The sequence below is a fragment of the Siphateles boraxobius genome, unplaced genomic scaffold (genome assembly GCF_051911475.1).
Source record: "Siphateles boraxobius isolate OS27281-9 unplaced genomic scaffold, OSU_SipBor_1 42, whole genome shotgun sequence".
NCBI classification, from domain to species: Eukaryota; Metazoa; Chordata; class Actinopteri; order Cypriniformes; family Leuciscidae; genus Siphateles; species Siphateles boraxobius.
This window is the reverse complement of record NW_027509053.1, coordinates 657,501-681,425: the sequence shown is the minus strand read 5'-3', so window position 1 is coordinate 681,425 and position 23,925 is coordinate 657,501. Positions and strand designations below refer to the sequence as shown.

The window sequence follows — 23,925 nt, the reverse complement described above, 5'->3', positions numbered from 1 at the left end:
CAGGTTAATAACAACAGTATTTAATCACTTAAATCCATTAACTATCTTAAAAGCAGCAACCTAGCTACTTAGACTATACTCAGTGAATTTAGATCACAGCCGTACATTCAGTGTACTTCATCTGTAGCCGGAGCCATCGGTCCTGAATGGTGGAGACTAAATGAGACAAAGTTGTTACTGGTCCTAAAATACGCTAATCAAAATGTCACCTCTATCGTTTAAGGTCTGTATTATTTTAAAGACTTCTTTAAAGTCATTCAGTTTTACTTTTAACATTTTTAACATTTAAATACAAATTGCCCTCTGAATGGTAATGATTTCTTTTAACATCTCTGTGTCTATGGTTTTCAACTGAAACACTGTGCTTTACTATAAATAGCTTATTATCACTTATGACACAGGCTCAGATAACAGCTTTTAGATGACATTGAATGAGAGAGAGACTCTGAGGCATTTAAGACTGGTACACTGCTCTCTCATATACTTCTAACATCAAACTTTTATCTACCATCTTTTAACTCTATCCCAGATTAAGGCATCTTTGCCAGAAATTACATGTGTTTTCAAATAAACATAGTTTTACAGTTGTCTTTTGCCCACGTCAGGGAATCTAGACATTACAAATTTCCATTCAGATTGAGTCTCTGTCGCACTGGCTGTTTCAGCCACAGCACACATCAGATTTAGATAAGCGAACTGTTTCATTACAGCCAATAGCAGACTTATCTTTTGAAAGCAAAACATCAGCTTCTAGCTCTTTCATGGTCAACTTTTCAAGCTGTTTGTTTAATCAGATGCCTTTCAACACATTTTACATTTAGCAACTGTTAATTCAGTAGCCTACTACTTCTGCTTATTTGTTCTTACATAAAAATAATTATTCTAGTTCTCAATAACGTTTCACATTTCTCAATCTCAATTTTAATTGTCAAGTTCTCAACCATAGTTTAATATTTGACTTTAGTTTTCTCTTGGAGTTTATCAATCTCCAATTAGGATTCACACTATAAGTTTGACGAGGCAAGCACTCTCTGCTTGTGATACTTTTGCAGTTATTGTAAATCATCTGTGAGATTAGTCTCTCTATATCATCTAAAACCTTTTTAAAATGTTTAATTACAACACAATCATCCTTTTAGTTACTTTGATATATTTTGCAACTCACATCTGTTGGAGTCATTAATTTTACATCAACCTGTATTCATCAATTCACTTATAAAAATTACTATTATAGAAATTACTATTATAGATATTTTCTTCAAAAGGATTCACTTTAAGACTTCAATCTTTTGACCTTTTTATCTCTTATTTCTCAGACGAAAAATGTCACTGTCGTCATTTAAACACTGATCTACTTTCAAACCAATATTATTACCAAAAATGTGTTGTCATTTTATCACATTTTAAACACCTTCTCGGTGGGCATTTACAGTTACGTATTAAATGGTCCTGATGACCACCATTAAAACACTCTCGGCTCCAACTTACTGCACACCCTTGAAGCAGTGTGTCCCAAACAGGAATGCAAACCGAGCTGATAAGCAGTTCTCTGTATTCTTTTACAGTCCACCAGTGGCTGATTTAATCATAATAGCCCAATCATAATCTTCATCATTATTATTGGCAGAACATTAATTGTCATAAGCTGCAAAATATTCTAAGTTGTTTTCACAAAGTGTCTGTTTAACTTTAGTCACACTTGTCCAAGGAAATGATCTTCGACCCATAATTTAATATACTTGCTTTTTGTAATCATCGTAAGCAATACAAGGCTCAATATTTTAATTTTTCAGTTTCTTTGTTTGTTTGTAGCCAGTCAAGTTGTTGTTTAAATTTCCAAACAGAAGCAAAACTTATCAAGACAACCATTTACTTAATAATTTCTGCAAATTTCTCTGAAGTGAGGGCTTCAGAGCACAGCTGCTTACAGCGTTCGCTCTTTTCTGTCTCACTATTAGTTTCAGGACTGTTCAGGTTACTGATCAAGTTACTCAGTTTGTCTGCCATATCTTAATAACAGTTCAAACTCACCTGAAGTCATTGCAGAAATGGAGGCGGCGATCTTTGAACAACACAGCTTGGCTTCTCCGTGATGAAACTGCAGAGTATACTCCAAAATCACAGTTACATATACTGGTCCATGCCAATTTGGGTCACAACTTTTTTTTTCTTTTTTTTTTTTCTCTCTCGGGATCGTTCCTGATGCATCCCTGGCAAACAACCCTATTTTTGTTAGTATCCCTAACTGCCTGATTCACTAAATTCGGGGATCCCCTATCTGAGATGGAAGAGATTGAGCAGGTTTACGGTGCCACTGGACCTCCCGTCCAGGGACGTACTCTGCTGGGGTGGTGCTACACCATTAATGCCCTGCGGGGCCCACACAGAGCATGCTTCGCTTGCGCTGTCTGCTGCCATTACCCTTAACGACGCTCTCAGCGACTTCTTATCCTCTCAGCAGTAGGCCTACAACTTACTCCTTCACTCGCCTCATCGGAGTGAAGGCTACTTACTCCTTCACTCGCCTCATCGGAGTGAAGGCTCTCCCGCTCTCCTTCAAAATCTCTTCCAGTCAGACAGCCCTAACAATTAATAAAAGCTTACTACCTTGTGTGTTGATTTGCCAGAGATGTCACCACGGAATGATTGCCCGCCGCATCCTCCACCAAACTGTAAGGGGTATACAGTTAAAGACCCAGAACCAGATATGAAGAATGAAGACCCAGAGTCAGAATTATAAAAAATTAAAGAAAATATTTACTGAAGATAGTTTGCAGTTTCATCAGCAGAAGTCAGCTTCAATACTCGCACAGGAGTTCGTAGGCCGCCCCGCTTACAGTTACAAAGATCACAGCAGTTATACGATTTCCAAGGTCTAAGCTACGTCATTGCTTACAGGATGAATGATTCTCATTGGCTATGAAATAGATAAACACAGTAATTTTCCACACATATACAGATAGACTGAAGCATATCTCCATCGATTATGCAGCTGAAGTTAGGCACGTCATGACCTTCCAGGTCGCAGATTTGGGTTGCTGGGCGCCAGCATGTCCAGAACAACAACTCAGTCAATCTCCAATAATGCCAGTGGTTCCTTAACCTGTAACCAAGAAGACTAACACACACACCAACACACAGCTTTTCCAAGGTTGGATTTGGCCAGGCTCTCACTATAAACAGGAGAGTCCTCTCAAAACATCAAGATAATGCGTTCTTTCTCTCAAGGATAGCTAAACTTTAGTCTAACTGGAAAGAAAGGCTTTAACAAAGAAATGGCCCCTTAAACGATTGGGTTCAATGACCCCTATATGTTTTAACACATTGAAGACCTTTCTCAAACACAATACAAGTCAAGTCAAGTCAAGTCATCCTCATTTATATAGCGCTTTTAACAATGTAGATTGTTTCAAAGCAGCTTTACAGAGATAAAGATATAATTTAAGGTAACAGAGATTGGTTTGGTTTTATAGTGGCTCTTGAAAAATGTTTTTTCCAGCTAAAGTTAGTTTTGATTGATTCACTTCCATCTAAATGATAGTTTGTTATTAAGGGTAACCTTCTTTCTCTCAAGGATAGCTAAACTTTAGTCTAACTGGAAAGAAAGGCTTTAACAAAGAAATGGCCCCTTAAACGATTGGCTTCAATGACCCCTATATGTTTAAACACATTGAAGACCTTTCTCAAACACAAAACAAGTCCGTATTTCATTTCTGGAAGCTGTGTTAAATAAGCAAGCACTGCATTCAGATATCAAATACAGACATTAAAGAATACATGAAAAGAACATTTCAGTAATCACACTGGTAACTTATATAAATAAAGTAAAATCTCCAGAGAAGTCATTCAATTCATTTGATATTTAGAAGGAAAAATATTGATTAATACCTTAATTATAATCAATCATTACATATACATTGAAGCAGCAGTGGATTCCAATCCACCCCCTTCATCTTGCAGCGGAAGCTGATGGTGAGGGCATCGGAGGAGTGTTTTTGGTCATCTGTTTTTGCTGCTGTTTTAAAAGATACTGCTGCAAATTGTACATTTTGCTGCCTGGCACACACTTCTGCCTCATTATAAAGAAAGCATTTCCGTCTGCCCTGGTATCCCAAATCTTCCTCCAAGTGTCTTGTGCTCTGGATCCAAATCCAACAGTATTGTCATCCTCTGTCAAAACTGGCACTGGATCTGGCCTTTGAGACAGATACTGTTTAAGATCTTCAATTTCCTTGAAGCTTCTTGAATACTCAAGAAAGGAAATGAGGCTATCCTTGCATGGACCCTCTGGGTTGAACTGCCCAGCCTGTTCTTCTTCCTCAACCTTATCGGACAGGTACAAAGCATAGCTGACATCATTCTCTAATAACAACTTGAAAGACTTGCCCTTGTACTTGCCGAACTGAAGAATGCATTCTCCCAACACCTCTTGCTTGTCAGAGACATCCCCTCCTCTATGTAACACAACAGAACGGGCGTTCAACTTGACCAGATCTTCTCTTTGAGGTGTTGACTTGTCCTGCAGTGAAGGGTTGTCTTTAATTCTTTTTGCCTCTTCTGATGGGTCCCGGCGTAAATGGCCCGACGGGCCTTTCCTGAAAGACACTTTGACTTTCCTTGGGAAGAACACTGTTTTCTTCATGATGCTGTTCTGAAATCAGAATGTATTCATTGGTGTCTCAGCATAAGCATTTAAATACTTACAGTAACAGTTAATACTAAAGCATCAGTGATATACATAAAAGAGTTATTTTACAATGCTATAATATTCCATAATATTACTGTTTCTTAACTGAATAAATGCAGCCTTAGAGCACGTACTGTTTATTAAATTTGCATTATTTAATATTCATTATTTAAATTGCTTTAAAAATGTATATATGTATATATAAAAAGTTAACAAGTTAACTAATTAAAAATGTTTAATTATACCATTAAATTGTACACACATATATATATATATATATATATATATATATATATATATATATATATATATATTTGTTTCTAATTTAAATGTAATATATGTGTGTGTCTGATATTAATTACATTATAGGAGGACCAAACCCGCAGAAATTAAAAATTAATAAATAAACATGTAAACAAATAAAAAGATAAATTTGATAATAGGAAAATTAATAAAGGAATAAACGACTTGATAAAATAAATATGATTTATTCTTTACCAAACTAATTTTTGTATTATTTCCCTTAATTTATTTTCTGCTTTTATTTATTTGTTAATTAATATTTATATTTGGTCAGCAAGACCAACCAACCTAATTATCATGCACATCAAAATGTAAGAATAGATATAAAACTAAAGAAAGAAAATTAAAAATAAATAAAGATTAAAATAAATAAATCTGGAAATAAATACATATTGGAATAAATAAATAAACAAATAAATGAATGCATAAATAAATATAAGAATAAATGGAACAAACAAATAAATAAAATAATAAATAAATACAATTAAAAATAATACAAATACATTAAAATATAAAAGCAAAAAATTATAAATTAGGGGAAAAATATACAAAAATACATTTGATTAAAATGAATCATGTTTATTTTATCAAGTCTTTGTGACGGAATAATGTTCTTTGACTTGTTAGGTGTACTGTTTCTTATCGTCACAATCCATTCAACACGATAACAATACGATTACATGACAATATACATGCAATTTAAATGATACAAATATTTGAATAATAATGTATATGCGGTCACCTGAGGGAAAATGTGTCTGCAATTTGCATACCCTTTGGTAAATGTATTTCATGAACAATGCTCACCTAACAAGTCAAATAACATTATTCCGTCACTAATTTATTCTGTTAAATTCATATTCAGTCAGTATAGTTCTGACAGCATGACTTAAGTATTACTTCATTCATTTACTCATTTATAATCATCCAGTCATAATGCAGCTCCTTCTTTAAAGATCTTCTAACATCTAAATAATGAATTAAATCAGCTCATCTTCATCTTCAAGTCCACATGGGTGTCCTAGCAGAGTAACAACATGTATTGTGCACATGAACCCAAAATTAAATGCCACTTCGGTTGATATTTTGTAATAAAAGGCAAGAACATTCAAACAAATGTCCAAACACATTTTTCGGTCACTTCATTTGAAATAGTATATGTATAAAGACCATTAACTTACTTGTAAAGAATGTGGGCTCTTTTCCAGGCAGGGGTAGTGTGGAACTATGTGTAGGATGAGGTGCAGTCGGTCTCAAAGATAGATTCTGTGAAATTCTATCTCCAAACCGAGAGTCTAAAGGGGAAATCTCTCCTTTATTACTTTTAACCTCTGTAAAAAGCAAGAAAGAGTAGAATAGTGAGAAAGCAAACATAGTTATTTTTTCTACTGCTGCTGAATCATTTACAAATTTGGTAACTATCATGCGGTAATTGTCAAAATTCCTGTCGATTTGGGATGGGCCACAGTTGCTAAAGTTCACTCACGTGTCTGCCTTTTAATTTTATTCTTAAAGCGAGTTCCTAGAGTTTCACACAATAAATGTATATATTCACACTATATACTAGAATTACATCTCTTCTGCCTTAATTTCAAAGGCAACATAAGTAATTTTCAAATAACTAAAATAACTTCAAAACAATAATAAAACATTAATTATACGCTGTATATTTTCTAATCGCTAGGTGTCAGTACACTCACTGGCTGTTACCTAGAGTGTGTTGTGAACTTTTTTCTTCTCAAGTGTAGAAAAGATAGAGTTGCAGACCAGGAGATTGTTGAGGTATCAGTTCTTTATTTCGTCGCTGTAGTCATCTCAATCAAGTCTCCGAACCATGAAAAATTTACTTCAGTCATCTGGTGTAATTTTGCTGAAAGATCAAGAATGTCTTGTTGGATTTTGTTCAAGTTCTCTGTTGGATCCATTAAAACCCGGTGCAGCACTCAGGTGCGATGATGGTGCAGGCTCCTTCCGTTGCTAGAATGTAATCTAAGGCCACTCTGTTCTGTAAGATCATTATCTTGTGCGAAGCGAGAGTGTCTGTGATGTTACTGGTACGACAATCTTGATCATGTTGATGGATGACTGAAGGTTTCGTATGTGAGTCTCTGCGTTGTGTATTTTTTTCTTTTTCTTTTCTTTATCCTTTTGTGATAGTTGGCTCGGAAGAGGGTCAAGTTGTTTCTTGAGGTTTTCTTGTGGCTTCATACGCAGATGACGAGGTCAGTGCGTATGGGTCTCGGGAAGTCATCAGTGGTATCTGCACAGAGTAAGAAAGAAAACAAAAGACACGAGAGCAGTATTTGTTCAAACACTAGGGTTGTAAACTTCCAAGTCTGCTAAGCAGTAGAGCAGTATTTGTTCAAACACTAGGGTTGTAAACTTTTTCTGGGTCTGCTATTGTCGTTCCATCTCTCCCTATTTCTTAATTCCTTTGACACCTAAAGAACAGTGAGGTAAGGATGGACTAGGATAGGGCCTATGAGGGAAGTCTTCACCCCAGGGTTAACCCCCGAAGCCTATTGCATTCAGTTCTTCCCGGGGCTCCTCACTGGTTCTGTGTCCTAACCTATCCCTGTTGGTGCAGGAACAACCTTACAGTGTGACACATGAGTCTAGGTTTTTCTTCCCTGACACAATACTGCAGCTGCTGTAATCAACATCACTTGATGTGGCCCATGTCACTTTGGTTCTAATGGAGGAAACGTCTTTGTACAGATCAATTATTGATTCAGGAGGCATCATTTTCTTCTGTGCTGCACTACCTGAACACACTTGTACAGTTGCATAGAAACAAGACTGTTTAGCTGCCATATCAGCAAGAGCATTACCTTTAGCTTCTGTAGTATTAGTTGTGAGATGTGCTTTCACTTTGATCACTGCTAATTTCTTTGGAAGTTTCATGGAAAACATTAGATCTTTCACTAATTTAGCATGCTTAATGGGGGATCCAGCAGAAGTTAGAAACTGTCTGGTTTGCCAAATGACACCAAAATCATGAATTACCCCAAAAGCCTATCTGGAATCTGTGTAGATATTAGCAACTGATCCTGAAGCTAGCGTGCATGCTCTTGTTAGGGCTACTAGTTCTGCAGCTTGAGCTGAAAAATGATCTGGAAGACGTCCTGAAGCTAACACTTCCGTGGTGGACGTTACTGCATAACCTGCTCGTCTGTTACCTTTTTCTTTTACTTCACTCATAGGTGTATATGTAAGCGTAACACAATCGTGAGTAATTTGTCCTTCATCCTCTAACAAAACTTCAGTCATAGCAGACATCATACATGAGGACGGATTCGTGACAGGTGCACGTTGTAAAACAATATTCGGCATTATTGTGGACACTGCATGAGGGCTTTTTTTACGTTTACAGTCTGACCTAACACTATTAATGATGAAAGGCCTGTGCTGTAAAATAACATTTAAGGCTGTGAGTCTACTTTAACCAGTGTCCCCCAAAGAAAAAAACTGAGATAGTCACTTTCCTTTTGTTCTATTAAACAAAAACAGAAGTTTTTTTTATCTCTGTTGCAAGTTAGTGGGGAAATAAAGCACTCACAGCCCAAATGGTTAACGCGTCAACCAGCTGCCCCAGTTTAATGACGAGGGGACGGGCTGCTTCAGAGTAGCAAGCAGACTGAGTAGGAGCTGAGTAACATTGTTAACTTGTTTAAAGTTCTTTTTGTTTTTCCTACACTCTTTTCCCCAATGTCCATGTTTACCACAATAATAACAACTACTGCCCTCTCTCTTAGGACATTTGCGTTTCTGTTGATTCTCTGTGTTGACCTTAAAGGATGCTGCTGCAATTTTTACTCTTGCCTTGACATCAGAGTCTCTTTCCCAAGTAGCTAACCTCTCCAAGTTGTTTTGTATGGTTCTAGTGGACCATGTTAAGTCTAAGAAAGGCAATGCTTTTCTATGTTCTGACAACAGACCATCAAACCATGTGCGAACTAGGGGACCATTATCTTCTAGCACCTTCTCTGAAGTGTCAGCTATACCACTGTATGCTGCTGCTGACTGGCAAAATCTTTGAGTGTACTCACTAACAGTTTCACCCTTCTTCTGTAAAGAACTAGTGATCTTCGACCAGTCAATTTTAGGTCCCACAATGTTCTTCAACGCTTTCAGAACTCCCTCTCTCAATTCATCTTTTCTGGCATGTTGTAGTTCAGAAGTAACAGCAGACTCAAAACTGTTGAATTCAGATTCAGTTAGAATTTGTGACATCAGCTGTGTGACTTCTGCCAACGACATGTCGTAAAGACGCATTTGACTGATCAATGCCCTTCTAAATTCAGAAACATCAGTGCGTACTGAAGGTAAGCTTTGGGATAGTCTTTCTATGTCTCTAGGTCCGAGTACTTTGGCAACAGTTTGGTTTTGGACAACAGAAGAGTTGGTAGGAACACTTTCAGTTCCCTCAATTCCCTGAGATCTTCTTGCAACACAAACCTTTACTGAATCTACAGGCTTATCAGTTACTGACGGGATGTCTACATCTGTTTCAAAGAATGCTTTTAAGTCAGGATAAGTTTCATCTGACTGTTGGTCTTCTGAGTCACATTTGGTTGAGGCCTTGTTATGGCCCACCTTAGTGTGCATTTGTTTGTTCTGTTCTTTTAATTTAGCTATACACCTAGATTGTTCTTGTGCAATGGATAAGCTAAATTCCCTATGGCAACAGATTATGCCTTTCATGTTTTTCTTTCTGATACATGCACCTAACACCTTCTTGCATTCTTCAATAGACCAAATCTTATCTGGATGAATCTCATATTTCTGTGTTAGTTCTTGTCTAACTTTTTCAGTGACTATTAGATCCATCTGTTCTCCTAACAGTGTTTTAAATTCGCTATCTGACCACAAAGGATTAGCAAGACCACCTTTTTTAGTTGTGGAGATTAGTCTAGCACTTTTCTTAATCATTTTGTGGATTTCTTTGTTACCACACAAACAAACACTAAACTTCTCTGATTACAGAGGGTACGCTTGTTAACACAAATCAACTATTGTTAAACTTTCTTGTTACCAACACATCACATTTAACTTCCCTGCCAGAAACAGAGGATGAAACACAAAATATTAGCACGTTACGCTAATCTTCCCTGAAGGAAACGGAAAGGATCTTTCACCTTCCTAACTTTTTAGAGGATAAAACAAAATTACTAGCATGTATTGCTAACTCTTCCCTGCCTGAAACAGAGGATCAAACTTTCCTCTCTAAAATAAAAACGTTTAAAAGGGTAACCAAAATAAATAGCCTGTAAGACTACCTCTTCTCTGCTTGCACAGAGGCTAACAATATTTTAACTTGAATGCTAAAATCTTCCCTGTCTGCACAGAGGATACCAACAACTTCCCTGACTATTCAGAGGATCAAACTCTCTTCTCTAAAATAAATTTTTTAGAGGGTAACACCACAAGGTAACAAACAACAAAACAAATAATTAGCAAAATAATACTAACCTTCCCTGCCTGACACAGAGGATATCTTTTTAACATGTGATGTTAAAAACGTCCCTGCCTGAACAGAGGATATATTTTCATCTTTAAAAGACAACTTTTAAAGGATAACTTTAGGTAATCAAACACTACAGCTGTCTGATAACTCTTTCTCTGACGGCACAGAGGATAATTTTTACTGGTTTTTCAACGGTTCTTTGAATGGAGTGAAACTCACCAAATTATTATTGTATGGAAAAAATTCCGTCTGGAAACTCAGTCAGAGATCTTTGTTGAGCTTGGTTCTGGAACTCAGTTAGCTTTGTTGAGATCTTTGTTGAGATTCAGTTCTGGAACACAGTCAGCTTTGTTGAGATCTTTGTTGAGATTCAGTTCGCGAACTCAGGCAGCTTTATTGAGATCTTTCTGGATTCAAAAGATTCAGTCTGGAACTGGAAAGTCAGATCTTTGTTGAGATCTTTGAGCTTTGAAGTTTCAAAAGTTCATTCTTTGTTGAGTTTCAGTTTCTCCATCCGGGTCACGGCACCATCTGTTGTAAACTTCTTCCTTCTTCAGTGTAGAAAAACTCAGAAGCGAAAACCAGGAGACTTATTTAAGCAGGATTCTTTATTTGCTGTAGTCTGCTCCGGACCCAAGTCAAGTGAAGTCTAACTAAGGCAGTATACATTGAGTTCATATATACATTTCAAGGGGGAGGGATTACATTGTGATGTAAATGAGCTGAGACAACGAGAACAGGAAAAGGCATAGACTTCTCGTACTGAGATGAGACAAATGGTCTCAGTAATAAAATAACAGGTGTTCAAACTTGCTCAGCATGACTCTTCCCCCGGTAAACAACGAGAACAGGAAAAGCCTAGCCTTCTCGTACTGAGATGGGACAGTCAGGAATATCCCGCTGAGAACCCCTACCGTTTGCAGAGATTTCCTGGTCTCATCATTTCTAAACTTTCTCAATATAAAATACTATTGTATTGGCAATCTAAATTAAACATTTAAATAAATTTGTAATCCTACAAGTGCCGTGGGCTTGCTATTTGTTCCAAACAACATGGCTTTTGACGCAAGTTTACAGTAACGATAAAAGCATGTGAAGATGCTTTCCAGCATTGACAGCATGCGCCTGCTTTAGTTTGTAACCTTCTGGAGGCCTAGCTTAAACTTTATAAAAGGAAAAAAAAGTCACTGTTACAGGATTACCCTTGAAAAGAGTTATGTTGGTAAGAAACAGTTTCGTCTGCAAGCTAAAGATGACAAGGCCCCTTTGTAGTCTGGGACATGTCGGGTAGACCGGTAGCTCGCTGTGATCGTATAGTGGTTAGTACTCTGCATTGTGGCCGCAGCAACCCCGGTTCGAATCCGGTGAGTTTTACTCTTTTTGTGCACGGCGCGTGTCCTTGATGTGCTCTGGATGTTCGAGTGAATTGAAACTGGGACCTTCTTTGAAAGCATGAGTTCTCAGGTTCGAACCCCTAGAGAAAAGACTGAAAACGAAACGCTCCTATTGATTTCGGAAGAATCTTGTTTCAGAGAGAATATGGTGCGTGTATATTTTCTAATCGCTAGGTGTCAGTACACTCGCTGGCTGTTACCTAGAGTGCCGCGGGCTTGCTATTTGCTACAAACAACTGCGCCTTTGACACAAGTTTACAATAACGATAAGAGCGCGGCAAGTCAACAGCATTGAAGCGTGTGAAGAGGCTTTCCAGACAAGTAGCAGTGAGTTTTTGTTCTTTTTCCTAGCATTATTTTCCTTTAATGACTATTATCATCAGTCTAATAGGCTGCATTCTCACTAATTTGCAAATATATTTTGACATACCAGAGGTTTTGACGGCCGTTCTGAATCTTCGAAGAAGGAAACGCAATGCATTGGAGGACACTCTTTTTTCTGCGCCAATACGATTCATTTTGCTGTGCGTTCGCACGCAGCACGCACGCTTCTCGAGCAAGAGCCCGGATAGCTCAGTCGGTAAAGCATCAGACTTTTAATCTGAGGGTCCAGGGTTCAAGTCCCTGTTCGGGTGAACGAGCCTCTTTTTGTGGAGCGGTACGTTTTGTTGTTGAGTTCTTGCTGATCTACACTGGCCTCGGGCAGCGACGCTGCAAGGCAGCAAGCCAAACGACATGCCCCTTTCAGACAGCTTGTAGTCGTGGCCGAGTGGTTAAGGCGATGGACTTGAAATCCATTGGGGTCTCCCCGCGCAGGTTCGAATCCTGTCGACTACGTTGACAGTCTTCTTTAGTTTGTAACCTTCTGGAGGCCTAGCTTAAACTTTATAAAAGGAAAAAAAGTCACTGTTACAGGATTACCCTTGAATAAAGTAATGTTGGTAAGAAACAGTTTTGTCTGCAAGCTAAAGATGACAAGGCCCCTTTGTAGTCAGGGACACGTCGGGTAGACCGGTAGCTCGCCGTGATCGTATAGTGGTTAGTACTCTGCGTTGTGGCCGCAGCGAATCCGGGTCACGGCAAGGTTTTCTGGGTGCCATTGAAATTGAGCTCCATGTCACCACCTCTCCTCACCCCGTCCTTCGGCCTACTCATTTTGTGCACGGCGCGTGCCCTTGATGTGCTCTGGATGTTCGAGTGAATTGAAACTGGGACCTTCTTTGAAAGCATGAGCTCTCAGGTTCGAACCCTTAGAGAAAAGGCTGAAAACGAAACACTCCTATTTATTTCGGAAGAATCTTGCTTCAGAGAGAATATGGTGCGTGTATATTTTCTAATCGCTAGGTGTCAGTACACTCGCTGGCTGTTACCTAGAGTGCCGCGGGCTTGCTATTTGCTACAAACAACTGCGCCTTTGACACAAGTTTACAATAACGATAAGAGCGCGGCAAGTCAATAGCATTGAAGCGTGTGAAGAGGCTTTCCAGACAAGTAGCAGTGAGTTTTTGTTCTTTTTCCTAACATTATTTTCCTTTAATGACTATTATCATCAGTCTAATAGGCTGCATTCCCACTAATTTGCAAATATATTTTGACATAGCAGACGTTTTGACGGCCGTTCTGAATCTTCGAAGAAGGAAACGCAATGCATTGGAGGACACTCTTTTTTCTGCGCCAATACGATTCATTTTGCTGTGCGTTCGCACGCAGCACGCACGCTTCTCGAGCAAGAGCCCGGATAGCTCAGTCGGTAAAGCATCAGACTTTTAATCTGAGGGTCCAGGGTTCAAGTCCCTGTTCGGGTGAACGAGCCTCTTTTTGTGGAGCGGTACGTTTTGTTGTTGAGTTCTTGCTGATCTACACTGGCCTCGGGCAGCGACGCTGCAAGGCAGCAAGCCAAACGACATGCCCCTTTCAGAAAGCTTGTAGTCGTGGCCGTACCCTCCGGCGAATGGACAGCCTAACTATTCCTAACCATTTGTTACAAGTCCTAACACAAGTCCTAACACAATCTAAATAAGTCCTAACAATTCCTAACACAATCTAAATAAGTCCTAACAATTCCTAACACAGGTCCTAACAATCCTAAATTACGTCCTAACAGTTCCGAACAGCGGGTCCTAACAGTTCCGAACAGCGGGGCAAAACAGCCATTGGCTGGACGGGCCAAAACAGTCATTGGCCGAAACATAGTCTCGTGACCACCGTCATAAAGAGCGACGGCGCGAAAAGGACTCGTCATTCACCCCATCACTACCTGAGACGGTTTTGTGTTTTGATGCAGGCAAGTACAGTTTAATTAACATTTTAACGTGAAAGAGAAAAATTATCTATTCGTTGGACATTACAGTTCAAACTCGGTTTAGGTTGCACACGTTTAATTCAGCTATCTTTATTTGTAATTCGTTGTTTTAACACTTATATAGAGTTCGGAGGCCATGTTTTGATATAGTGATATAAATCGCGGCCTTCATACTGCAAAAGCTTAGCCGGACTGGTTTAAGATAACAGTATATGGACTATAAATGAGGATAATAATTCCTATGATGATTAATGTTAAAATACAGAGTGGTGACTTGTTTTGTATTAACCATAGAGTGTACAAATAAAACCGTAATAAAAAGCCTAATAACTTTAGAAACTAATTATGTTATAATTTTTACATAATGAACTGCTTTATTTTTACTCTCTGTTGCTTTTTACTGTTTTCAATTTATTAGTTTTTTTTTTTCAATCGCTAACAAGCGCTTACCCATACTTCAGATAATTTTTCTAAACTCTTAAAACAGACTCACACCCACAAAACACAATTGGCCAAATGGACGATTTTCTTCTCAAAAACACATTTTGAAAAACACACTCTTCATTTCAAAATAGAACACATCTTTCTCTGCATACACTAACTTTACCAAAACACTGAAAATCTGACTCAGACTCAGAATGAAATTATTCTGTCAAAGAATAACACTTGTTTTCACGTCACAAGGTACATGCAGTCAATCAAAGTACACCCAGTTTCAAAATACTGGCTATTGTTGACATTACAAAAACTTCATAGACTTTAGTGTTTCAGTTTGAAAAACATGCAAAACATGCAGTCCACCGTTTTTACACTACATTTCTTGGTTGGGAATTGTATGTCCACATGTACAGTAACTTTACTTTTTTCCAGCCTCTCTTAGTGAAAGACCGTGGTTGATTACATGGTCAATGATAGTGGCACGGATTTCATCACTGACTACTGTTCTTGCAGCCCTTGGAATGCCACCACCACATATTCTTACACCTTTACCTTGCCCTCTCCTTGGGCCTTCTCTTCTCCCTGGCCCTGCTCCTCTCACTTCACCTCTCATCTCTCACTGCACCCCTCACTGCATCTCACCTCTCACTGCATCTCACCTCTCACTGCACACTGCACCCCTCACTGCACCTCTCACTGCATCTCACCTCTCACTGCACCCCTCACTGCACCTCTCACTCCATCTCACCTCTCACTCCATCTCACCTCTCACTCCATCTCACCTCTCACTGCATCTCACCTCTCACTGCATCTCACCTCTCACTGCATCTCACCTCTCACTGCATCTCACCTCTCACTCCATCTCACCTCTCACTCCATCTCACCTCTCACTCCATCTCACCTCTCACTGCATCTCACCTCTCACTGCACCTCACCTCTCACTGCACCTCACCTCTCACTGCACCTCACCTCTCACTGCACCTCACCTCTCACTGCACCACTCACTGCACCCCACCTCTCACTGCACCTCTCACTGCACCTCTCACTGCACCTCTCACTGCACCTCTCACTGCACCCCTCACTGCATCTCACCTCTCACTGCACCTCTCACTGCACCTCTCACTGCACCACTCACTGCACCCCTCACTGCATCTCACCTCTCACTGCACCTCACGTCTCACTGCACACTGCACCTCTCACTGCACCTCTCACTGCACCCCTCATTGCACCAATTTGAATTTAGTGCAACGTAATCATTCATTCTATTTACCATAGTTTAAAAATTGTCTTTTAACATGGTTAAATTAACAAACATACGTAATTTGACAACCATCCATGTGTAAAATCCCTCTTCTACATAAAATGTGTCTTAAATGTTTTCCCCTAAGCCTTTTCTTTAAATTTCATTTCATTTGTATCTCTCTGAAGTTGTTCTCAAGTTGTCTCGTATTTACCCTGTTGTTTCATATTTATAGACATGACTAAGACTGGTAAACCAGACTCATACTGGCATGACATCATGTGCAAGTATGCCCAAGGGAAGTACCACTTCTCAACAGGCAAGAAGCCAGGGGCGAAGAAGTGGAAGCATGCCTTGGAAAGAATTAATAACTGTCCATTACACAAACAGACCTGTGCATATGATATATTTGGGAAAATAATCACTTGCAAATGTGGTTATCATAAGGTATGTAATGAATGTGATTATTTTACCTATGCTGGTGATCATTACTAATTTAAAAACATTTTTTAATAAGAGAAAAATGTTCATTATTTGAGCTGTAAAGCCTGACATGAAATAATAGTCAGAAAAAGGTGTGTGTGTATATATATATATATATATATATATATATATATATATATATATATATATATATATATATATAATGCGCACAAACTGAGCAAAGCTGTGCAATTTAGTGCAAATGCTGTCAGTACACTAGATTAATTTCTTAGCTTTTAATGTAAATCAGTGAGGTCTTTATAATGGTATAACAGGTTACTTGAATAAAATGCATATAAATGTCAATTTAACTCGCAGTAAAAAGATGCCTGCACAAAGACCTGAAGGTGGGTGTTTTTACAATTCTACTTAAAGGTGTATTACTTTCCTTAAAGAACAACAACCTATGAATCAGACGACAGTTTGCATGTAGTAATTGTGTACAACATGTTTTTCAGCAAAGTTTTGATTTTGATAATTTGCAGATTTTGAGACCTAGGGAAAACACTAATCCTAGGGAAAACACTAATGCTTTTTTTACAGTCAGCAGAGCAGACAGTGTTAGGCATGCAAGCAGGACCACAGAGCAGTGCAGGCATGCAAGCAGGACCACAGAGCAGTGCAGGCATGCAAGCAGGACCACAGAGCAGTGCAGGCATGCAAGCAGGACCACAGAGCAGTGCAGGCATGCAAGCAGGACCACAGAGCAGTGCAGGCATGCAAGGAGGACCACAGAGCAGTGCAGGTGCAAAACCTGCCTCATGGAGCAGTGCAGGTGCGCAGGCAAGACCAGCCTCATGGAGCAGTGCAGGTGCGCAGGCAAGACCAGCCTCATGGAGCAGTGCAGGTGCGCAGGCAAGACCAGCCTCATGGAGCAGTGCAGGTGCGCAGGCAAGACCAGCCTCATGGAGCAGTGCAGGTGCGCAGGCAAGATCAGTCCCAGAGAGCAGTGCAGGTGCTCAGGCAAGACCAGCCTCATGGAGCAGTGCAGGTGCTCAGGCAAGACCACTGAGCAGTGCAGGCGCAAAACCAGCCCCAGAGAGCAGTGCAGGCTCAAGATCAGTCCCAGAGAGCAGTGCAGGCTCAAGATCAGTCCCAGAGAGCAGTGCAGGCTCAAGATCAGTCCCAGAGAGCAGTTCTTCAATAAAGTGTGGTCTTTGTGGTGAAGACATTGATGTGGACTGTTTCTCCGAACATCTGTCAGATTACCATGTCCAAGAATGTTGTGACCAGTGTGGTGCAAAAGTCTGGGGTGCGGTTGGACTTCTTCACCACATTGAAACTAATCATCCTTGTACCAGTCTTGCAGGGACAGAATCTGTGGATCCACCAACACCTTCTCCAACAACATCATTTACTGAATCACCCGCATACATTGAAGAGCAGCAAGGCGTTCCACAAACTGCACCTCAAACACCATCCCTGGAAATTAACCTGAGGCCTCCAGTAGTGAATTGGGTGAGTTTTTGGGTGAGCAAGCCTACAACTTCACCTCCTGATCCTAACACCTACTTTAGACAGCGTATGTTTCTGTGGGCCCCAATGAGAATGTGGGGTATTCCTCTGAAGTGCACACAGTGCAATAGGAAGATGCACCATTCAGGAATCTACACAAAAGTGAGGGAAGTCATTGATATTGACTCGAGATATTATTTAATTGGAGTAGACTACCCTCGCTGCAGTAAGTGTAAGATTCCTGTCTGCCCTTGGAGTTCGGAGATCCTCAAACAACTAGATCCCTCCCACAGAAACAAATTCCCCGCTGTTCTTACCACTCACCTTGCACTTGACAGGAAGTGTGTGACTTTGTTGAAGCCTAGAACTGCTGGGAACAGCTCCAGTTTCTTGCAGCAGGCGCTTGAAGAAGTTCACAGCGAGGAGTGGGCAAGACGTACCATTAACTATCTGACAGACTGTGAATTTCACAAAAAGAAATGTGCCCTGACACAGGCTGAAGTGGTATATCAGCAGCCACCGCCTTTTTGCCCCCTACCTCTGGCACAGTGGTTTGAGACGGTTCATGCCAACGAGATCCTGAGTCACATTGATGAGCTAAAGGGTGTCATAACATCAACATATGGTAGCATCCTGAAGCTTGATTCTACCAAGAAGGTAAATGTATATAAAAAGAGGCAAATGCATGTTAATTTCAACTTGATGTTCAGAGATTTTTATCTGATTGTAATGTTTGTGTATTTATATAGATAACTAAAAAGCTTGCTGGTGGCATTGCGGACACTGCTACATGGATGACCAATGTTGGCAATGAGTTTGGCCAAGTCCTGAACTGTGTCCTAACCACTGGTGAGGGAGCTGGCATAGATGACTTGTGTCAGGGCATCGTAAAGCGATACAAGGATGCTGGGGAGCCAGAGCCAGCTGTGATTTACGTTGACCGGGACTGCTGCAGCGAGACAGGTTTGTTACATTAAGTCTTTACCTAATATGAATGTGTTTGTATTTCTAATTCATATTAGCAACCATTTCAGGCATGTTTCTAAATTACTAAAAACTAAATTTCATTCCTGTACATGGTTTTTCTAGGTGTTTGTTCATATTCTTTAAGAACACTCATAAAGAGAATTTTTAGAACTATTTACTATAGAAATTTATATTTTTTTAGATCTATTTACAATGGTTCTAAAATTCTTAATTTCTATTTACAGTAGCAATTTACTATGAGAACCCTGTTCAGTGTTTGCAATCAAGTAGACAAAAGCTTATGTAAAACAGCATTATTATATTTCTTTAATGATGCAAATGTAAATCTGAGAAAACAATCACTCCTTGTTTCTCATTGGTGTAGGCGTGACTCCAGTTCTTACCTGGTTCCGACCATGGAATATCACAGTGCGACTTGATGTGTTCCACTTCATGCGGCGGTTTACTGCTGGCCTTACAACGGAGCACCATCCACTGTATGGCACTTTCTGCTCCAAGTTGTCCAGCTGTATATTTGAATGGGACAAGGATGACATCTCTCGTCTTAAAGAGGCGAAAAAGACCATGCTTTTAAAAAAACATGGGGGTCATATTTCAACAGAGGCCCAAATCCTGTCAAGCATCACCTCCAGTGAGCTGGCCAAGCACTGCAGGAGGAGGACACGCGGAGTTGAAGAAACTCGTGTCTTGATACAAGGACTGCTGGACTCCATGTGGGAACTGACCGACACCACTGGTTTGCGCCTCATCAATCCAGAGAGCATGACACGTGTGTGGGAGGTACAGCAGAAACACTTACCTTGCATCCAAGATCCACCCGGTGTTCAGTTGTACACAAAACTGGGCTCCGGTTTACAGAAGGGTGACAAGGTTCTGGATGTACTGAGGTGTGGCAGAGGGTCCTCCTCTCTGGAAAGCTTCCATCGCCACCAGTGCACTTTTATTCCAGGTAAATTGAAATTATAAAACAATATTATGCATATATTTAAATAGTGTTGTCACAATACTGAAGTTGCTGACTTCGAAAATTAAAGGCACCAAATTGGAAACAAACCTTTTTCTTAGGCCTGGTGGTTCTGAGTGGGGGGTTATATAATAGTATTTTAATCATGTGAAACATTGTCTTTCAGGTTGGAGATGTAATGCACTACATACGCAGATGTACATGCTTGAGGGTGCATCTAGGTGGAACATCAACCGAGCTCATCAAGCTGTGGACATGAGTGGTACATCACTTACTAAAATGTATGATGTACGTTTAATGTCCCACATGAATGTCCTCAGCAACAGAGTCCTTGGATGTGCACTCCTGACAGAATTCAAACCTCCTGGGAAACCCACTGGTAAGATTCACCATTGTACACACTATTACGATGGTGATTCCAGGCATCACTGTGTGTTTTCAAAGGCTTTGCATGCTGCCTGAACGCTAACCAATCAGACCATCGTTTTCATGACTGATCATTGCTGTAAAGGTGCTTGTTCCTAGTTATAAGATATGTCAGTTTGTGAAGTTGAAGTGTATTTGTTTTAGTTTTTCTTTTGTGATTTTTGCTTTTACATTTTTCATGTTAATCGCAAAATAGATTTTTCATTAGCAACACTACATTCATCACATGCACTGTAGCCTACTGCTTTAGCCTGATATATAGCTCTTATTACAAAATGTTTATTGAATCTTTATGGCAGATGAGCGTATAGCTGTGGAGTACTTGCTGGCACAGTCTGACAGAGGAGACCTGCTTTCTCCACTGGAGCAACATGAAATCGCCTTGCCAGAGATGGAGGTTGAAGTTCAGGAGGATGAGTGTCTGGATGTCACAATATGTGATGCGGCAGACCTCAATTTGGGCACACACACCCTTGCAAGTTCCAGCAGTCATGGTGATTCATTGATCTCACCTCTGGTAATGTCAATTTTCTTGATCGTTTTGAATTAAAATTACATAGGAATGTTAATGTTTTTAGGAGCAATGAATGAGTTGCTTCATGATTAAACGTTCATTTAATTAAAAGATTAATAATAGTCAATTTGAACAGTCAATTTTGTAACTGAAGTTTATTCTTCTCTTTAAAATGTTTTTAAAAAATCTAGGAAACCAGTGTGCCAAGTGGTGGCTCTTACAGTCCTGACATTGAAGACATTTCCTGTGCTGGGCCCAGCACACCAGCTCCGGTAAAGTTTCTAATACCTGATGCTTGTAATTTGTGAATGGTTTATCAAAGTATCAAAATAATTTCCTAATCCAGGATTCTGTTTTTGTTTCCATTTCTAGGACAGTAGATGTGATTCAAGGGGTGTTCCTGGATGGGAGGCAGTGGATAACCTGGCAGGCTATCTCGTCAGTCTCAACCGCACGATCACTGGTTTATCAACTAACGAGATAGCAGAGATCTTGCGGTTGTATTCGTATTTGCATACCATTGATCAGTCCCCCTCCAAGTATTCCCTTAAGTGCAAGAAAAAGACCTTGGAAGGTCCTTGGAGAGCTTCTCGGAAGCGTAGTGGCTCAGCCCCTGGTCAGCAAGCAGCTGAGAGGTGAGTTAAATTGTAGTGCACCGGTGTTAAATTTGAGTCTTGTTGAATGCTCCCTGTATAATTTAATTCCTTTCAAAGGTTAAAAATACTTTCAAAAAACTGTTTTGATGAGATCCAGGATAGATCATAAAGTCTATCTCTCATTGCCATACAATTCCAAAACATAATCAGTCTATATGTTTACAAAGCTATAATGAACCATAGAATACTAATCATACATAATACAATCATGCATCTTTTTATTCACAGACTGTTCATGACTCATGGTCAGGCTGCCCAGAGACCTGATGCCAACAGGGTTTCAGAATGTGTTGCACTCAAGCTTCTGAAGGAATTCAGGGAAGCCAGAAATAGGCCTAAAGATAACAAGGGCAAAACCTTTCCCATTCCTCAGGCAATTGTGATGATTTATAGCCACATCAAGCAGCTGCTTGAAGACTGCAGAGAGCTACTAGACCAGACCAACTTGGTGCTAGTTACTATAAACAACACCACAGTGTCTTCATGGTGAGTTGGATTTCAGCTTCCTAAATTCACTTCAGTAATATGAAATCTATTCCTATGATGAACGACTGCACTTCTGAAATAATAAATCTTTTGAACTATTCTCTATTCCACATGTATTTGTATATAACATACATTAAATGTATACATTGTTTTCAGACACCGTCTCATTTTGAAACTTGCAACCTTTTATATGTCTGCCAAAAAAAGGATTTAAAAAATTTGGTAATAAATGCATACATTGTTTCACAAAAGCTTTTCAGAAATTCAGAATGTTACGGTTTAGAATACGTTATTGCTTATTACACAGCTTTCTGAAATGCTTGATTCTGATTTGTCAGTTGAGACATTCCACAGTCTGTTTTTCTCTGATAATGTTCACAAAGTGCGAAGTTCATCAATTACGAAATGAGGTCAATTCGGCTATAAATCAGCTGTAATGTTATCAGTTTAGTTATTGTCCAATAATGTCAGTATAGTCAAATTGATAATATTGCTGAATGTTAAAGGAACACGCTGACTTTTTGGGACTTTAGCTTATTCACCGTATCCCCCAGAGTCAGATAAGTCCATACATACCCTTCTAATCTACGTGCGTGCTGTAACTCTATCCGACGCCCCCACCGCTGGCCTAGCTTAGCACAAATACTGGAGGTAAATGGCTCCATCTAGCATACTGCTCCCAATAAGTGACAAAATAACATCAACATTTTCCTATTTACATGTTGTGATTTGTATAGCAACAGTGTGTACAAATAACAAGGCCATATGAGACGCAGGCTTCTTCTAACCATATACATACTGGGAAGTATATTCTCAGAAGGTGAAGCACTGCTACTTGGACGGAGTGATTTACTCGCAGCACCTGAGAACTGGTGAGGAGCAGAGAGTTTGCTCAGAGTTGGAGTAAATCACTCCACAGAAGTAGCAGTGCTTCGGAGATACGGTGAATAAGCTAAAGTCCCAAAAAGTCGGCGTGTTCCTTTAATGCTGAAGTATCCAAGTGATGGATAGTTTTTGAATAGTTTAGTGTACATAGTTTATAAAAACAAATCAGTAGAGATGTTTTGTAAATGTACTGTGGGTAAAGCTAAAAATGTCTGTTATTCTTTCCCAGGCTTCTCGACAGACAGAAAAGAACTGACCGGGACACCTTGCTACAAGGAGTGGAGCTTCCCCAGCCTGTTGGTTTGGCAAAGGAGCCACTGCCAAAGCCTAGAGAACTCCCATCTGCACCTGTTGAACATGGACATGTTGCCATTGAGTTCCAGGAGCCTGAAAATCGGGAGGGTGAGGCAGTTATACGCCAACGTAAATGTGCACGAACTGGAACTGCAGTGTCTTCTATTACGCACACAGACACTGGGCTTGTAGACACATCTCCATCTGGCACAGACTGGCCTGGGGCCCAGCACTTTCCTGGGTGGCATGTCTGGCCTGGGAATTCTGATTTGTCTTTTCCACCATCGCACTCTCAGGGTTGGTCGTCTTTTCCACCAGGCCAACCGCCATCAGTTCCACCATCGCACTCTCAGGGTTGGTCGTCTTTTCCACCAGGCCAACCGCCATCAGTTCCACCATCGCACTCTCAGGGTTGGTCGTCTTTTCCACCAGGCCAACCGCCATCAGTTCCACCATCGCACTCTCAGGGTTGGTCGTCTTTTCCACCAGGCCAACAGCCATCGGTTCCACCATCGCACTCTCAGGGTTGGTCTTCTCTTCAGCCGTGCCAACAGCCATCGGTTCCACCATCGCACTCTCAGGGTTGGTCGTCTTTTCCACCAGGCCAACCGCCATCAGTTCCACCATCGCACTCTCAGGGTTGGTCGTCTTTTCCACCAGGCCAACAGCCATCGGTTCCACCATCGCACTCTCAGGGTTGGTCTTCTCTTCAGCCGTGCCAACAGCCATCGGTTCCACCATCGCACTCTCAGGGTTGGTCTTCTCTTCAGCCGTGCCAACAGCCATCGGTTCCACCATCGCACTCTCAGGGTTGGTCTTCTCTTCAGCCGTGCCAACAGCCATCGGTTCCACCATCGCACTCTCAGGGTTGGTCGTCTTTTCCACCAGGCCAACAGCCATCAGTTCCACCACCTCCTCAGAACCGACAGCGTGCATGGAGACAG

General features: G+C 40.3%; 3 non-coding genes across 3 annotated transcripts; all 3 read left to right on the top strand.

Moving 5' to 3' along the window:
- The first annotated feature begins 12,413 nt into the window (after positions 1 to 12,413).
- trnak-uuu (transfer RNA lysine (anticodon UUU)) lies at positions 12,414 to 12,486 on the top strand. Its single transcript has one exon. It is a non-coding gene; the product is annotated as a tRNA-Lys (tRNA).
- Positions 12,487 to 12,606: 120 nt separating this feature from the next.
- On the top strand, positions 12,607 to 12,688 carry trnas-uga (transfer RNA serine (anticodon UGA)). The gene has a single exon. It is a non-coding gene; the product is annotated as a tRNA-Ser (tRNA).
- An 895-nt stretch (positions 12,689 to 13,583) lies between these two features.
- Positions 13,584 to 13,656, top strand: trnak-uuu (transfer RNA lysine (anticodon UUU)). Its single transcript has one exon. It is a non-coding gene; the product is annotated as a tRNA-Lys (tRNA).
- The last annotated feature ends 10,269 nt before the right edge of the window (positions 13,657 to 23,925 follow it).